Source organism: Myxocyprinus asiaticus, chromosome 2 (genome assembly GCF_019703515.2).
Source record: "Myxocyprinus asiaticus isolate MX2 ecotype Aquarium Trade chromosome 2, UBuf_Myxa_2, whole genome shotgun sequence".
NCBI lineage: Eukaryota > Metazoa > Chordata > Actinopteri > Cypriniformes > Catostomidae > Myxocyprinus > Myxocyprinus asiaticus.
Window position 1 is genome coordinate 7,708,579 of NC_059345.1, and position 14,725 is coordinate 7,723,303.

At 38.1% G+C, this 14,725-nt stretch overlaps 1 protein-coding gene across 4 annotated transcripts in view; it reads right to left on the bottom strand.

Annotated features, from left to right (window-relative positions):
* The window catches only part of LOC127411995 (casein kinase I-like), a 79,988-nt gene that overhangs the window by 38,435 nt on the left and 26,828 nt on the right, over positions 1-14,725 (bottom strand). The window lies entirely within an intron of this gene.

The following is a 14,725-nucleotide window of genomic DNA, read 5'->3' on the forward strand; positions in this document are numbered from 1 at the left end:
TCCATTCGCTGTACATGACCTAAACTGCTGTGATGTCTGTGAATGTGTACCCACATGAAAGATTTCTCTCTCTCTTTTGTACCTGAGAGGATCTGATTAAAAGGGATGATCTCTACTGCAAACAAATCATTACGTATAAATCAGTTTGTGTAATCGGTTGACATCATATACAGCAAATAATAACCATTCAGAGACACTGTATTGAAAGTCTGCAACAATCAGTCTATAAACTATTCCATCCCTTAAATTTAGGGATAGTATTTCCACTAAAATGGTGTTCTTTTTTAAATCAGAGGAACCATAACTTACAGACATTGTTGCCAAGATAGTTTAAAATGTTCTTTTTTATTATATATATATATAACAAAACATTTAAAAGCATGAAAAATTCCATGTTGGGACTTCTGTAAACATATTTGGGTAACAATTTACAACATGGTTGTATCAAAGTTTTTCTAGAAACTCAGTCCACTGTCGGCCATCTTTGGAACGCTCCCGTGAAGCTATTTCCAGTCATGAAATTGCAGCTCCTATTTACTTGAATGGGGAAAGACCGAAATTTCCAAAACGGTTGGTCTAGATTACGATCAAAGAACATATTTAAAATCAGCAGTAAACTCTGACAACACTGGTATCATAAATTGTGCTGCTTTACCTCAGATTACACGAAAATACACAATTTTCCTGGCTTGTATAGATTGTGCATGCGCGTTCTCAAATTGATTGACAGGCGATATCTGTATCTAAAAGGTGATTGGCTTTTTTACCTGTAAGGCGGGACTTCCTTTCTACATCCGTTCACTGTTGGGCATTCCAATTTCTCCCACTGATTTTAATACAAGTGGCCCGTCTCTGCTAAAGACTCTCTGGTTGTATTCATTAACATTAGTTAACATGAACTAACAATGAACAATACCTTTTCAGCACTGATTAATCTCGTTTAATGTTCATTTCCAAATATGCTAATACATTTTTTAAATAAAAAGTTGTATGTTAACATTAATAAATACATAATAAGGTACTTTATTGTTTGTCCTGTAGATGTTCAACAAAATTATTTTAAATTCCACAAGGTTTTGCATCAAATTAAAATAGCAAATAAAAGATATACATGAACTAATATGATCAATTGCTTTTTATGAATTAACATTAACAAAGACTATACATTTTTAGTTCATGATACCTAATTCATATAACAATGTAAACAAATAAACTTTATTGTTAAATGAATGTTCCAGGTTCAATACAAGTTAAGCTCAATCGAAAGAACTTGTGGCATAATGCTGATTACCACAAAAATGAATTTTGACTCGTTCCTCATTTTCTTTATAAAAAAATAAATAAATAAAATACAAAATATCGAGGTTACAGTGAAGCACTTACAGTGAAGTGAATGGGGGCCAATTTTTTAACATTAAAATACTCACTTCAAAAGTATAACCACAAGACACAAAGGATATGAGTGTAAATGTGATTTTAGTGAATCAAATCTTTTCCATGTAAAGTTATTGCCAATTTTACAACTTCGTTTCCATGACGATTTAAAGAACTTTGCAGCTCAAATAAAACACACATTTTAACAAAAGAATTAACGTGTGATTTTATAAAATTATTAGCTTCACATTTCTGTGATTAAACCCTCCAAACATTGCCACATTCACTTTCATTGTCCCCATTCACTTTCTTTTAAAGAAAAGGATGAACGAGTCAAAACTAATTTTTGTTGTATTCAACATTATGCCACAAATGCTGTAGATTTAGCTTAACTTGTATTGAACCCGGAGCATTCCTTTAAGTGTGACCCATTTTTGAGTGACGAAGCAAACAAATCTTTGAATCAGTGTTATGAACCGACTCAGTGAACACATTTTCATGCACTTACGAAAACCAGAGTTGTAAAAGAGAATGCCGATTTCCTTACGCCGTTTAAGGGATTAAGAGAAAACGGTTTAACGCATCTAGGTTCTACCGGAGAACGCGGCTTATATGATCATGTAAATGCATAAGCGCCGTTCTTACAGGTTTATGAAGTGTGCGCATATGCATGAACAGTCCGGATAACAAACGTCATAGAATGAAGCCCAACAAAAGTCAACACAGTGGAAATAATTCAACATTTCTGGGAGTACAGTGGGAAAAGCACATACACGGTAAACTATACCCAGTTATTTACACAAGCGTCATGGGAAAATGACGTTGCTGTGGAGAAAGCTGCTTACTGACCAAGCCTAATGTATATGCGAAAAAGTAAAGAGTACGCCGCTTATACAGTGCACGTAAACGGGAACAACTTTCTCGCAATAAGCCGCTTTCTGGTGTCCATGTAAACCTAGTCACTGAAACAAACAGTTTGAAACAATTACTTGTGGAAATTAATCAAACTTCCAAACTCTCAGTATTTTTGGTCCATCTTAAAGAAATCTGAGGTCCAAATAAAAAGCATTAAAATTATTACGACATTCACAATGATGTTTTATTGTAAAGCACCACCAAAATGTAATGTATTGTAAATAATCAATATATCACCCAGCCCTACTAAACATGAGATGTTATTTAAAATATGCATGTGGTATATCTAAAGACCTGACATTGATTGTATCTCCATAAGAGCATTACAAATGGAGTTTGAATATGAGACTTGTGTGCGTAATCATAACATGCTAATCTGAGCAGATGGGATGGACCCTGATCTCTGGACCAGTGATGTCACTCCTCTGCTCATTGATGAGAGCCGCATGCCCAGGCATAAGAGAGAGAGAGAGAGAGAGAGAGAGAGAGCATGCACTGATCACACCATCACTTTGGTGTGGTGCATGAAGATGAGTAATCATCACTAACACCCTCTCATCAGTCATATAATATATTGTCTATTGTTCAGTCTGATGGTGCAATTTCTGCAACAGCTTCTTTAATATCACAGACCTTCTAAAAAGTTGTTTAGTCTAGAAGAAAACAGGGCTTATGCATGTCACGTCCTTTAAGCATATACAAATGAGCTGAAAGGGCAGTGACATCACAGCATGATATCAAGCTGAATGATACTAAAAGCGGACTTCTCGCAGAAACATATCTGGGCATGTCCATGTGTCGTCCTTCAGGAAAGCAGTCTCCATGTTCAGATATTCTAACGTTGGGATGTCCGACTCCTTTCTGCAAATCAGTTCGAATGGTTCATTTCAATGCACTGGATCAACTAAACACGTCAGCGGTTCTTTTATGTCATCATGTTATGTGTACCAAGATGTCCCAGCATGGCATTTTACATGCTTTAAGACATTTCAATAAAAGAAACATTCACGCAGAGCGGGCCTGCGGACTGGTCGTTCGCGCAGAGTGGCCTGCGGACTGGTCGTTCGCGCAGAGCGGCCTGCGGACTGGTCGTTCGCGAAGAGCGGCCTGCGGACTGGTCGTTCGCGCAGAGCGGCCTGCGGACTGGTCGTTCGCGCAGAGCGGCCTGCGGACTGGTCGTTCGCGCAGAGCGGCCTGCGGACTGGTCGTTCGCGAAGAGCAATCTGCAGACTAGTCATTCGTTCAGAGCATTTGTGGACAAACTGTTAATTAAGAGCTATTTGCAGACAAACCGTTTGTTCAGAGCGATTTCTGGATAATCGTTATTCTGAAAATTTCTCTAACTAATCATTCAGTGCAAATTTATGAATTGTTCAGACAACTTTGCAATAAATTTACAAATTTGCTACAGAAGACCACTTCCTTACAACTTCCTACTTTTCGGTACTTGACGATATCAATACTGTACAACTGTAACTTAAAGGACATTATCAAAATAAAGAAATAAATACATAAATAAAATAAGTCTCATTTAGCGCTCACATTACTCAAAATTAATAAATGTTGTAAAAGTATTGTTCATTATTATTTCATGTTAACTATTACATGAACTAATATTAACAAAAATACAACCTTCTCGTAAAGTGTTACTGAAATTTCCACAACTTTAAGATTTTATTAATTTACATGACTGTTCCTGGCCTGGAAATTCCCTATATTTCCAGGTTTTCCATGACAGTATAAACCCTGCAAATAGAAATAAGACACTAATATGTAACATGCAAAATCAAATTGCAACATTGGAATTTTTAAGAGAGCAACGGACATGTCTGTGATTGGTTACAAAACTGCAGCAAAAAAAACAAAAAAAAACATGACACAATGGGATTAGACTTAAATGGAAAGCTGTAATTGACACTTATGATTAGTTTGGTATTTATTTGGTTAATTGTGCAGCCCTAATCTATGTCAAAAGGTTTGCGCCCTTATGCCATGAAAAATCTTGATGCATCGGAAATTGTTTTGATATTGCATCCGTGACTTCCTCAACCGAAATTGAATAAAATCATGGAAGTATCTAGCAGTCATGCCTGGGGAAGGGTAGACCTCTGGGGTCGGGTTGCACGGAAGAAGACGAAAGGGGAAGCAAAACCTCACGATTTCAGGCTAGTCGTATCTCTGAGTAAATCAAGGTCTACATACTGTATCCCCTAAGCCTTTGGTGAGGGGTCAGGACTTGATAGTTTATGTGGGACCCTGCTGATTCAGTATTACTCCAGTGTGGTTCTCAAAGAGCTGACAAAGTCACCGGTGTAGAGTTACACAAGCTCGTCTGCCAGGCAGTTTAATCAGCGACTGCTTTTCAGACATCGTGCAATAACAGTGCTAAGTGAACATCCTGGAAACTCTCATGGTCAGAGTGCCACCTTTTCCAAAGTGCTAATTCATCACAGAGACTTCTGTAGGACATCTACAGACCAATGCAGCCTACATACAGGCCCCAGATAAAGCACAAGTAGACTACACACTAGAATATTCCAATCAGGCAGTTCTGGAATAGCCTGTGACATCAGCGCAGACTTTGCACACATCTACACAGATTTCCCTTTTTATAAACACAAAACTGGTTTACAAAGACATCTCCTGTAGACAGGGTCGTGCACACACTAGCAATGCTATGTATTGAATTATTGATTACCTGCTGCTCAGATGCTGCTGCCACCCTTTTCCTGTCTTCTCTGGCGTCATACATGCCCCTGATTTACATCCTCATCCTCACTTAATACAAACCTCATCTGACCTCATACAAAAACACAACTTTGAGATCTGCTTCAATTAGCCACATCCACACTAATCTGTTTTCAGTTTCCTAACATCATCATTTTTCAAAGTATGCAGTAATGGAGTGTGTTTTTTAAATGCCCTGTTTTCGGTGGAGGAAAACGCCGCTCTAGTGTAGATGAGAGGCGTAATCGTAGCAAAATCAATACAAACAGTAAGCAAAGAATTATTTATGTTATGGCAGATAACATTGTGATTTGTTATTGGCCGTTCAGACAAAATGAGTTCTTGCGATAAAAAAAATAGACGCAGCACAACGAATGGAAAAGAATGAAGATGTTTTGAGAAGTTCTTTTTTACCTGATTTGGTCCCTAAAAAATTTGCCGCTCCTCCACAAGACACTGAAAAAATAGCTGGATGCGACGCAACAGTCAAAGTCATCCATTTAGTGCATGTTTACATAGGAAAGCAATTGAAAAACAGTGCGGACGGATGCAAGAACGTGTTCAGAGAGAATGCTTTAGTGTTAAAAAAAGAGCTAGAATTAGTACAACAATGGAACAGAATGCAGGCGTCTCGAGAGATGTTTTTAAAAGTTGATGACCTTTCAACTTGACACGGGGTCTTACAAATGAAGCAGTCATGCACAAGATGCTTCAAAAACAGCGAGAGTACTCGATTACTTGGAAGTACTTCGCCAGATCGAAGGGAAAGAAAGTGCACTTTGAAATAAAGAAAGTTTATGCTGCCGAGTTCACAACGCGAACCTACATAAGATAAAAATGGATGGATAGATGGATGCTGCAGAGTTCGGCTCTATTTAAAACTGTTTGCATCCATTTGACCAAAGTAAATTTATTATTGTTGCCTTCTTCCCCAATTACAATATATTATGTTAATATTGCTTTTGTATCTCCATAAAATCTGTTATTTCTCCATAAAATAGTTTAATCACGAATAGAACTTAGCTTAAATAAATCTGATCAGTGGGTAGACAATGATTGTGAATGAAAACACTCACTCATTCATGCATTCTTTTTATAGTGAATGCAACAGGGAATGGGGAGCGATTTCCAACTGTTATGAAGTGGACTAACCAGTTGATTATGGTCACCTGTGATTGGTCAAAGACAAACGGCAGCCATGAAAATATAAAAAAAATTTTTTTTTTCTTTTTCACCCAATTTGGAATGCCCAATTCCCAGTGCGCCCTAAGTCCTCGTGGTGGCGTAGTGATTCGCCTCAATCCGGGAGGTGGAGGATGAATCTCAGTTGCCTCCGCTTCTGAGACCATCAACCCGTGCATCTTATCACGTGGCTTGTTGAGCGCGTTGCCACGGAGATATAGTGAGTGTGGAGGCTTCACGCCATCCACCGCGGCAACCACGCTCAACTCACCACGCGCCCCACCGAGAACTAACCACATTATAGCGACCACGAGGAGGTTACCCCATGTGACTCTACCCTCCCTAGCAACCGGGCCAATTTAGTTGCTTAGGAGACCTGGCTGGAGTCATAAATATAAAACATTTTTATCTTTCGCTGTGTGTGCCGCAAACAGTCCTACATGAAAATGCGATTTAATACTCGTGAACAAGCTTGACAAGCAGAGGTGTCTTCATTTAGCCCCCCTGCCGCCTCTCTCCCTATCCCAAAATGAATAGGGAACTCACGGTAACCACATCCGTGTATAACCGTCTTCACACAATTCTTATAGATAGTTTTTCATTCTATGATCCTGATCCATTTAAAAACGGATCTTATCTGCCTGCACATGACATTTCATTGGTATAATAAATTTTAAAGTTACATGCTATGCAAACCTATAATGCTTATTTCATGGTTTACTGTCTTTTTGTGTATGTTTGCATAAGGTCATTATGTTGCGTGAGACATTATGTTATCCTTTATTATCGGATATCTATTATGCATGTAACATATCTATATGTACTACATTATGTCTATATGTAACATATTCATGTCTGTATGTAATGCATTTTTTGTTAATATATGCAGCCACACATATAAGCCAAACCTCCTTGGTCCTAAATACATCTGTGACTCTAGTGCTCAAGTCTGGTGCATTTCTGTGCTTTGATTATGTCATGATTTTTGGCGGTACCTTACGGTCTGAGTCATCAAAGCATCAAGCTCCAACACAGCACACTGTGACTTTCATTCCAGGGCAGAGAACACTCTAGAGAAGCATGTACACATCAGGCGTGTGACAGCTTAATGAGGCATATTAAAAATAGTTACACATCTCCGGTCAAGTGAGTAATCACTTCAAGTACTCAAGTAGACAAAATGACTAAAATGCCCATCCCTAGTCCCAACGATCAAAGACGTCCAACTAGCACATTAACAGAAACAATAATTATAGAACTGCCCAGACAGATGCAAAAGTACATGTGGATGTGTGAAGTCCATTACTGCTTTGCTTGCTTTTTTGTTCACACTAGGGCTCCAATCTAGAATTTCACAATTCAAGCAAAATCAGGCAGCTAAATGTGATTGTTCGAATCAGACCGATACCAATAAAAAATAACAAATAAAAATAAATAATAATATTACTATAACAACACTAAAAACACTAATATTAGCCAATGCCAAAATGGTCACTGATATATTGTGCATCCCAAGTTCAAATTAGTTTTTTTTTTTGGGGGGAGGGGGAGATTTTCCCCCTTTTTCTCCCAATTTGGGATGCCCAATTCCCAATGCGCTCTAAGTCCTGGTGGTCGCATAGTGATTTTGCCTCAGTCCGGGTGGCGGAGGACGAATCCCAGTTGCCTCCGCGTCTGAGACAGTCAACCCGGGCATCTTATCACGTGGCTTGTTGAGCGCGTTGCCACGGAGACATAGCGCATGTGGAGGCTTCACGCCATCCACCGCGGCATCCGCGCTCAATTCACCATGCGCCCCACCGAGAACAAACCACATTACAGCGACCACGAGGAGGTTACTCCATGTGACTCTACCCTCCCTAGCAACCGGGCCAATTTTGGTTGCTTAGGAGACCTGGCTGGAGTCACTCAGCACGCCCTGGGATTCGAACTAGCGAACTCCAGGGGTGGTAGCCAGCGTATTTTACCACTGAGCTACCCAGGCCCCACAAATTAGTTATTTTTGAGGACATTATGCCATTTGGTAGTGATAGACCGATATATCGGTCAAGCTGATTATTTGGCCAATATTTGTCCGTTTTGATATTATCGCCTCTGCCGATGACCATGCCTGCTGGTCGATTAACCAAAATCTGGACTTCAGTGTGCACATGTTGTTTTGGTGGCTGAGCGGTCAAGGCTCTGGGTTACTGATCAGAAGGTCAGGGGTTCAAGTCCCAGCACCACCAAGATGCCACTGTTGGGCCCTTGAGCAAGGCCCTTGACCCTATCTGCTCCAGGGGCGCTGTATCATGGCTGACCCTGCACTCTGACCCCAGCCTAGCTGGGATATGTGGAAAAAGAAGAATTTCACTGTATATGTGCAAATGTATAATGTGTGATAAATAAAGAAAATTATTAATTATTATTAATTATATTGAGTGAATTATAAGTAAATATAGAGTAACCGTTTAATTTTTGTGTACATATTTTCATTGTATTAGCCATAGGCCTCCATGCTAGAAAGTGGCTTAGGCATTACCTATTGAAAAACAATATCGGGTGACCGCTTTTATATGGCCCAAAATCTGTGTCAGCTTGCATTATAGAGCTCTAAGGGACACTCACAGAAACGGTGCTTGTTATCATGGCCACTGTAAAAAGTATGACATCCAAATCAATGAATCACTCTGAATTTACCCTTAGGTGATAATGAAATATGTCTATCTAGCATAGCTATCTATTAAATACAAACATGAGGAACTGGCTATACATGACATGAGGCACCATCTTGCTGACAGCTGCTATGAGAAATTGCAGCTTTTACAGACCTGTCCCTCCCTTTTCCTCTTCATTGCTAAGAAAAATTGTATGCTAATAAGCTCAGTTTGGATATGTTGACTCATGAATGACTACATGAATCTTAAAGAGCAGAGTGTCATCGGCCACGCCCCCTGCCCTATCATGAACTTGAAACTAAGCGGAGCATTTGCATTGTTTCACCAAGGTAACACAATCATCGTGCTGCTCTGTGACGTCCGAGCTGTCACTTCCTGAATCAAAGTGCAGCGTAAACCAATCAAACTCTACAGCCACACCAAGGCAACACAAATCCCTTAACCATTACAGCAGGAATGCATATCTCACTTGTAACAACCATAAATCACCATACAACAGCCAGTACAACAAAACTTAAAGGGATAATTTACCCCCCAAAAATTATATTCTGTAATCATTTACTCAACCTCATGTTGTTCCAAACTGCTATGATTTTCTTTCTTCCACAGAACACCAAATTAAATGTTAGGCAAAATGTTAGACTGTCACCATTGACTTTCATTGCATCTTTTTTCCCACACAATAAGCCTCTTCCATTCTATAAGCTAATTAGTAAATTAAACAGATAACTCATTCTTTTCTGTCAAAGACAAAAATTTATTTTAATGAAATAATGTAAAATATATGGAGTGCAATACATGCCAAAATCTTATAGTCAAGTCATAGTTAAAAAAAAAAACATCGTCCAATCACAATTAATCATGGTATATGGTACATTAAAACAAACATTAAAATATAATTATAAATATATTTATTTGGTTAGTCATCATTTATTTTATTAATTTAAATATATATGTTAAAATGTTAATTTTCTTTTGCGAGTTAATTTGACACATTTTTACAGGTATAAAAATTTAATAAAAGTATGTTTAAATGCCATAGAATCTGTGAACATACTGTATAGGGCTGCAACTAACGATTATTTTGATAATCGACTAATCTAACGATTATTAGAATGATTATTCGAATATTTTGGGCAATTATTGCCACGATTAATCATTAGCTCTAAACCAACTATTCAGCTTGTGTCTCGACTTAAAAGGTTGTATAATACGTGCTTGCTAACAATAAAGTGGACAAAATCACCTTTTAAAAATATCTCTAAATGACATTCACAGAATTAAAGGGAAAAATACTTATGTTTAATTCAGTAAATATTTCTCAACAAAAAATCCTTTTATCAAGTGTATTTGTCCTTTTTTCCATTTAAAATGATCTAAAAATCCTTAAAACAAGATACATTTACTTGAGAAGTAATATATAAGATATTAACACTTGCTTTAAGAGATTGTATCTTAAATATAAGTGTATTTTGTATATAAGTGTATTTTTTCACTTGGTTATACTTCTGCGAGTGCAGTAAAGACAAAATATACTTATATTCAAGATCTGTTCTCTAAAAGCAAGTCTAAATATCTTATATGCTGCTTCTCAGGTCAATGCATCTTTTTTTAAAGGATTATTAGATATTAAAAATAAAAATATTTTAAAAAAGTATTATATTCAATATTCTCAGATAAAAAATTTTTTTTTTTTAAATAAAAAAATCTTCTGCTGTATAACTGCTAAAGTAAATGTACATTGTTTTAAAGGAGTTTTAGATATTTATACTGGAAAACAAGCCAAAACAAAAACATATCAAAAACGTATTTTGTTGCAGTGTATAATGAGGTGAAGACTTCCCTCTCTCACCTTTTTTCACTTCAATCCATCTTTAACTCACAAAAAAAACAAAAAAACTCTCTCTTATTAATTAAAGCTGCGTTTTGCCAATTAGAGCGTCATAGAAGAGGCGCTGACCGCACAGAGAAATGCCAGTTTCCTTATTATTTTAACTTTAATAAAGCTATAACGCATTAATAGAACTGCATTAAAGATGTAACGGTGGAGTGTTTCCTTTAAAGACGCTCGACACGCAAGTTTTGCTTAAGCTGGGCGTCAGCTCCGGCTTCACTTATTCCACAACAAGACCCCAATTTTTGTCGACAACATTTACCAAGTTTCTCATTAGATTCTTATTTTTTATTCAGCTCTTTGAGACTGCTGAATACTGGTTGGAATAGGGCGGAACCGTTTGCTGTGTCCGGGGTGATAACACTGATGCACACACCACAAAAACACACACAACAGCAATTCCATGTCAAAGATAAAGTGATTGAGAAAGGACCTCTTAACTGTAATTTTTGTGTACAAAACAAACCCAGATGGGATTTGTGATAAGCCGCATTCACATGACCCGCTGGAGAGAAGCACCAGCATTTCCCTGGCATCGCGTTGCAGACAATTCAGATGAAGTATCATTATGTGGACAGTGCCAGCGCCAAAAGCAACACAAAACATTCTCTGCAAGCGCTTTCCATGTGTAGTTCAAAGCGGCAAATCATGTAAATGCGGCTTCACGATTGCTTTAGCAAAGTGGATAGCAAATATTTATATTGGGAAGGATGAGGGTTTAAGAGATTAAATGCCCTTTGCAACGAAAAGGCAAACTACAAGCACTAGATATTTCAATTAGTTTACCTCCCACTTAGACTTAGGGAAACATTTATAAACATTTTACACACAAAGCATTCCAGAGTATAAAGATAGAAATGCATTAAAATAGCACCAATTCAAGTAACATTAAACGTTACCCTGCTGGACACATCGCAAAGTCTAATAAAATGTCAGAATCTAATGTGAAAATTGGTAAATGCATTAATCGTGATTAAGAAAAATGAACACAACCATTTGAAATGAATTGCATGCGGTAATGTATTAATTTTGACAGCTCTCATATCTATATATACTGTACATATACTGTATATATACACACAGATGAGTCAAAACATTATGACCACTCACAGGTGAAGCGAATAACATTAATCATCTCCTGACAAGATCACATGTCAAATTTTGGGTAGATTAGATGGTAAGCAAACAATCAGTTCTCATTGTCAACGTGTTGTATGCAGGAGAAATGGGCACGAGTAAAGACCTGAGTGACTTTAACAAGGGCCAAATTATTCTGGCCAGACGACTGGGTCAGAGCATCACTGAAACGGCAAGGCTTGTGAGGTGCTCCCTGTCAGCAGTGGTGAGTACCTACCGACAGTGGTCCGAGGAGGGCCAAACCACAAATCGGCAACAGGGTGTTGGGCGATCAAGGCTCATCGATGCATGAGGGCACGGAAGGCTATCCCATCCGGTCCGAACCAACATAAGGTCTACTGTGGCACAAGTCACAGAAAATGTAATGATGGTTACGGGAGGAATGGGTCACAACACACTGTGCATCGCACCCTGCTGCGTACGGGGCTGCGTAGCCGCAGACTGGTCAGAGTGCCCATGATGACCCCTGTCCACTGCACACATTACTCGGGAATGGTTCAGGAACATGAAGGGTTCAAGGTGTTGCCCTGGCCTCCAAATTCCCCAGTTCTCAATCTGATTTAAGCATCTGTGGGATGTGCTGGACCAACAAGTCCAATCCACCGCGGCTCCAGCTCGTAACTTACAGGATTTGAAGGAGTTGCTGCTAATGTCTTGGTGCCAAATACCAAAGGACAACTTCAGGGGTCTTGTAGAGTCCATGCCTCAGCTGGTCTGTGCTGTTTTGGCGGTACGTGGAGGACCAACAGTATATTAGGCAGGTGTTCATAATGTTTTGGCTCAACAGTGTACATACATACATATATACCTATATATATATATATATATATGTATATATATGTATGTATAAATATATATATATATATACACACACACACACACACACACACACACACACACACATATATATATATATATATATATACACACACATACACACCTTGCACATATATATATATATACATATATGTGTGTGTGTGTGTGTATATACAGGTGCATCTCAATAAATTAGAATGTCGTGGAAAAGTTCATTTATTTCAGTAATTCAACTCAAATTGTGAGACTCGTGTATTAAATAAATTCAATGCACACAGACTGAAGTAGTTTAAGTCTTTGGTTCTTTTAATTGTGATGATTTTGGCTCACATTTAACAAAAACCCACCAATTCACTATCTCAAAAAATTAGAATATGGTGACATGCCAATCAGCTAATCAACTCAAAATACCTGCAAAGGTTTCCTGAGCCTTCAAAATGGTCTCTCAGTTTGGTTCACTAGGCTACACAATCATGGGGAAGACTGCTGATCTGAAAGTTGTCCAGAAGACAATCATTGACACCCTTCACAAGGAGGGTAAGCCACAAACATTCATTGCCAAATTGCCATGTTAACAGAAAGTTGAGTGGAAGGAAAAAGTGTGGAAGAAAAAGATGCACAACCAACCGAGAGAACCACAGCCTTATGATTGTCAAGCAAAATCGATTCAAGAATTTGGGTGAACTTCACAAGGAATGGACTGAGGCTGGGGTCAAGGCATCAAGGAATTTGGCTACAGTTGTCGTATTCCTCTTGTTAAGCCACTCCTGAACCACAGACAACGTCAGAGGCGTCTTACCTGGGCTAAGGAGAAGAAGAACTGGACTGTTGCCCAGTGGTCCAAAGTCCTCTTTTCAGATGAGAGCAAGTTTTGTATTTCATTTGGAAACCAAGGTCCTAGAGTCTGGAGGAAGGGTGGAGAAGCTCATAGCCCAAGTTGCTTGAAGTCCAGTGTTAAGTTTCCACAGTCTGTGATGATTTGGGGTGCAATGTCATCTGCTGGTGTTGGTCCATTGTGTTTTTTGAAAACCAAAGTCACTGCACCCGTTTACCAAGAAATTTTGGAGCACTTCATGCTTCCTTCTGCTGACCAGCTTTTTAAAGATGCTGATTTCATTTTCCAGCAGGATTTGGCACCTGCCCACACTGCCAAAAGCACCAAAAGTTGGTTAAATGACCATGGTGTTGGTGTGCTTGACTGGCCAGTAAACTCACCAGACCTGAACCCCATAGAGAATCTATGGGGTATTGTCAAGAGGAAAATGAGAAACAAGAGACCAAAAAATGCAGATGAGCTGAAGGCCACTGTCAAAGAAACCTGGGCTTCCATACCACCTCAGCAGTGCCACAAACTGATCACCTCCATGCCACGCCGAATTGAGGCAGTAATTAAAGCAAAAGGAGCCCCTACCAAGTATTGAGTACATATACAGTAAATGAACATACTTTCCAGAAGGCCAACAATTCACTAAAAATGTTTTTTTTATTGGTCTTATGATGTATTCTAATTTTTTGAGATAGTGAATTGGTGGGTTTTTGTTAAATGTGAGCCAAAATCATCACAATTAAAAGAACCAAAGACTTAAACTACTTCAGTCTGTGTGCACTGAATTTATTTAATACACGAGTTTCACAATTTGAGTTGAATTACTGAAATAAATGAACTTTTCCACGACATTCTAATTTATTGAGATGCACCTGTATATATATATATATATACACACACACACACACACACACACACACACACACATATATATATATATATATATATATATATATATACACACACACATACACACCTTGCACATATATATATATATATATATATATATATATATGTGTATGTGTATGTGTATATATATATATATATATATGTGTGTGTGTGTGTGTGTGTGTGTGTGTGTGTGTGTGTGTGTGTGTGTATGTATGTATGTATGTATGTATATGTATATATATATATATATATATATATATATATATATATATATATATATATATATTAAATAAAACAAAATATATG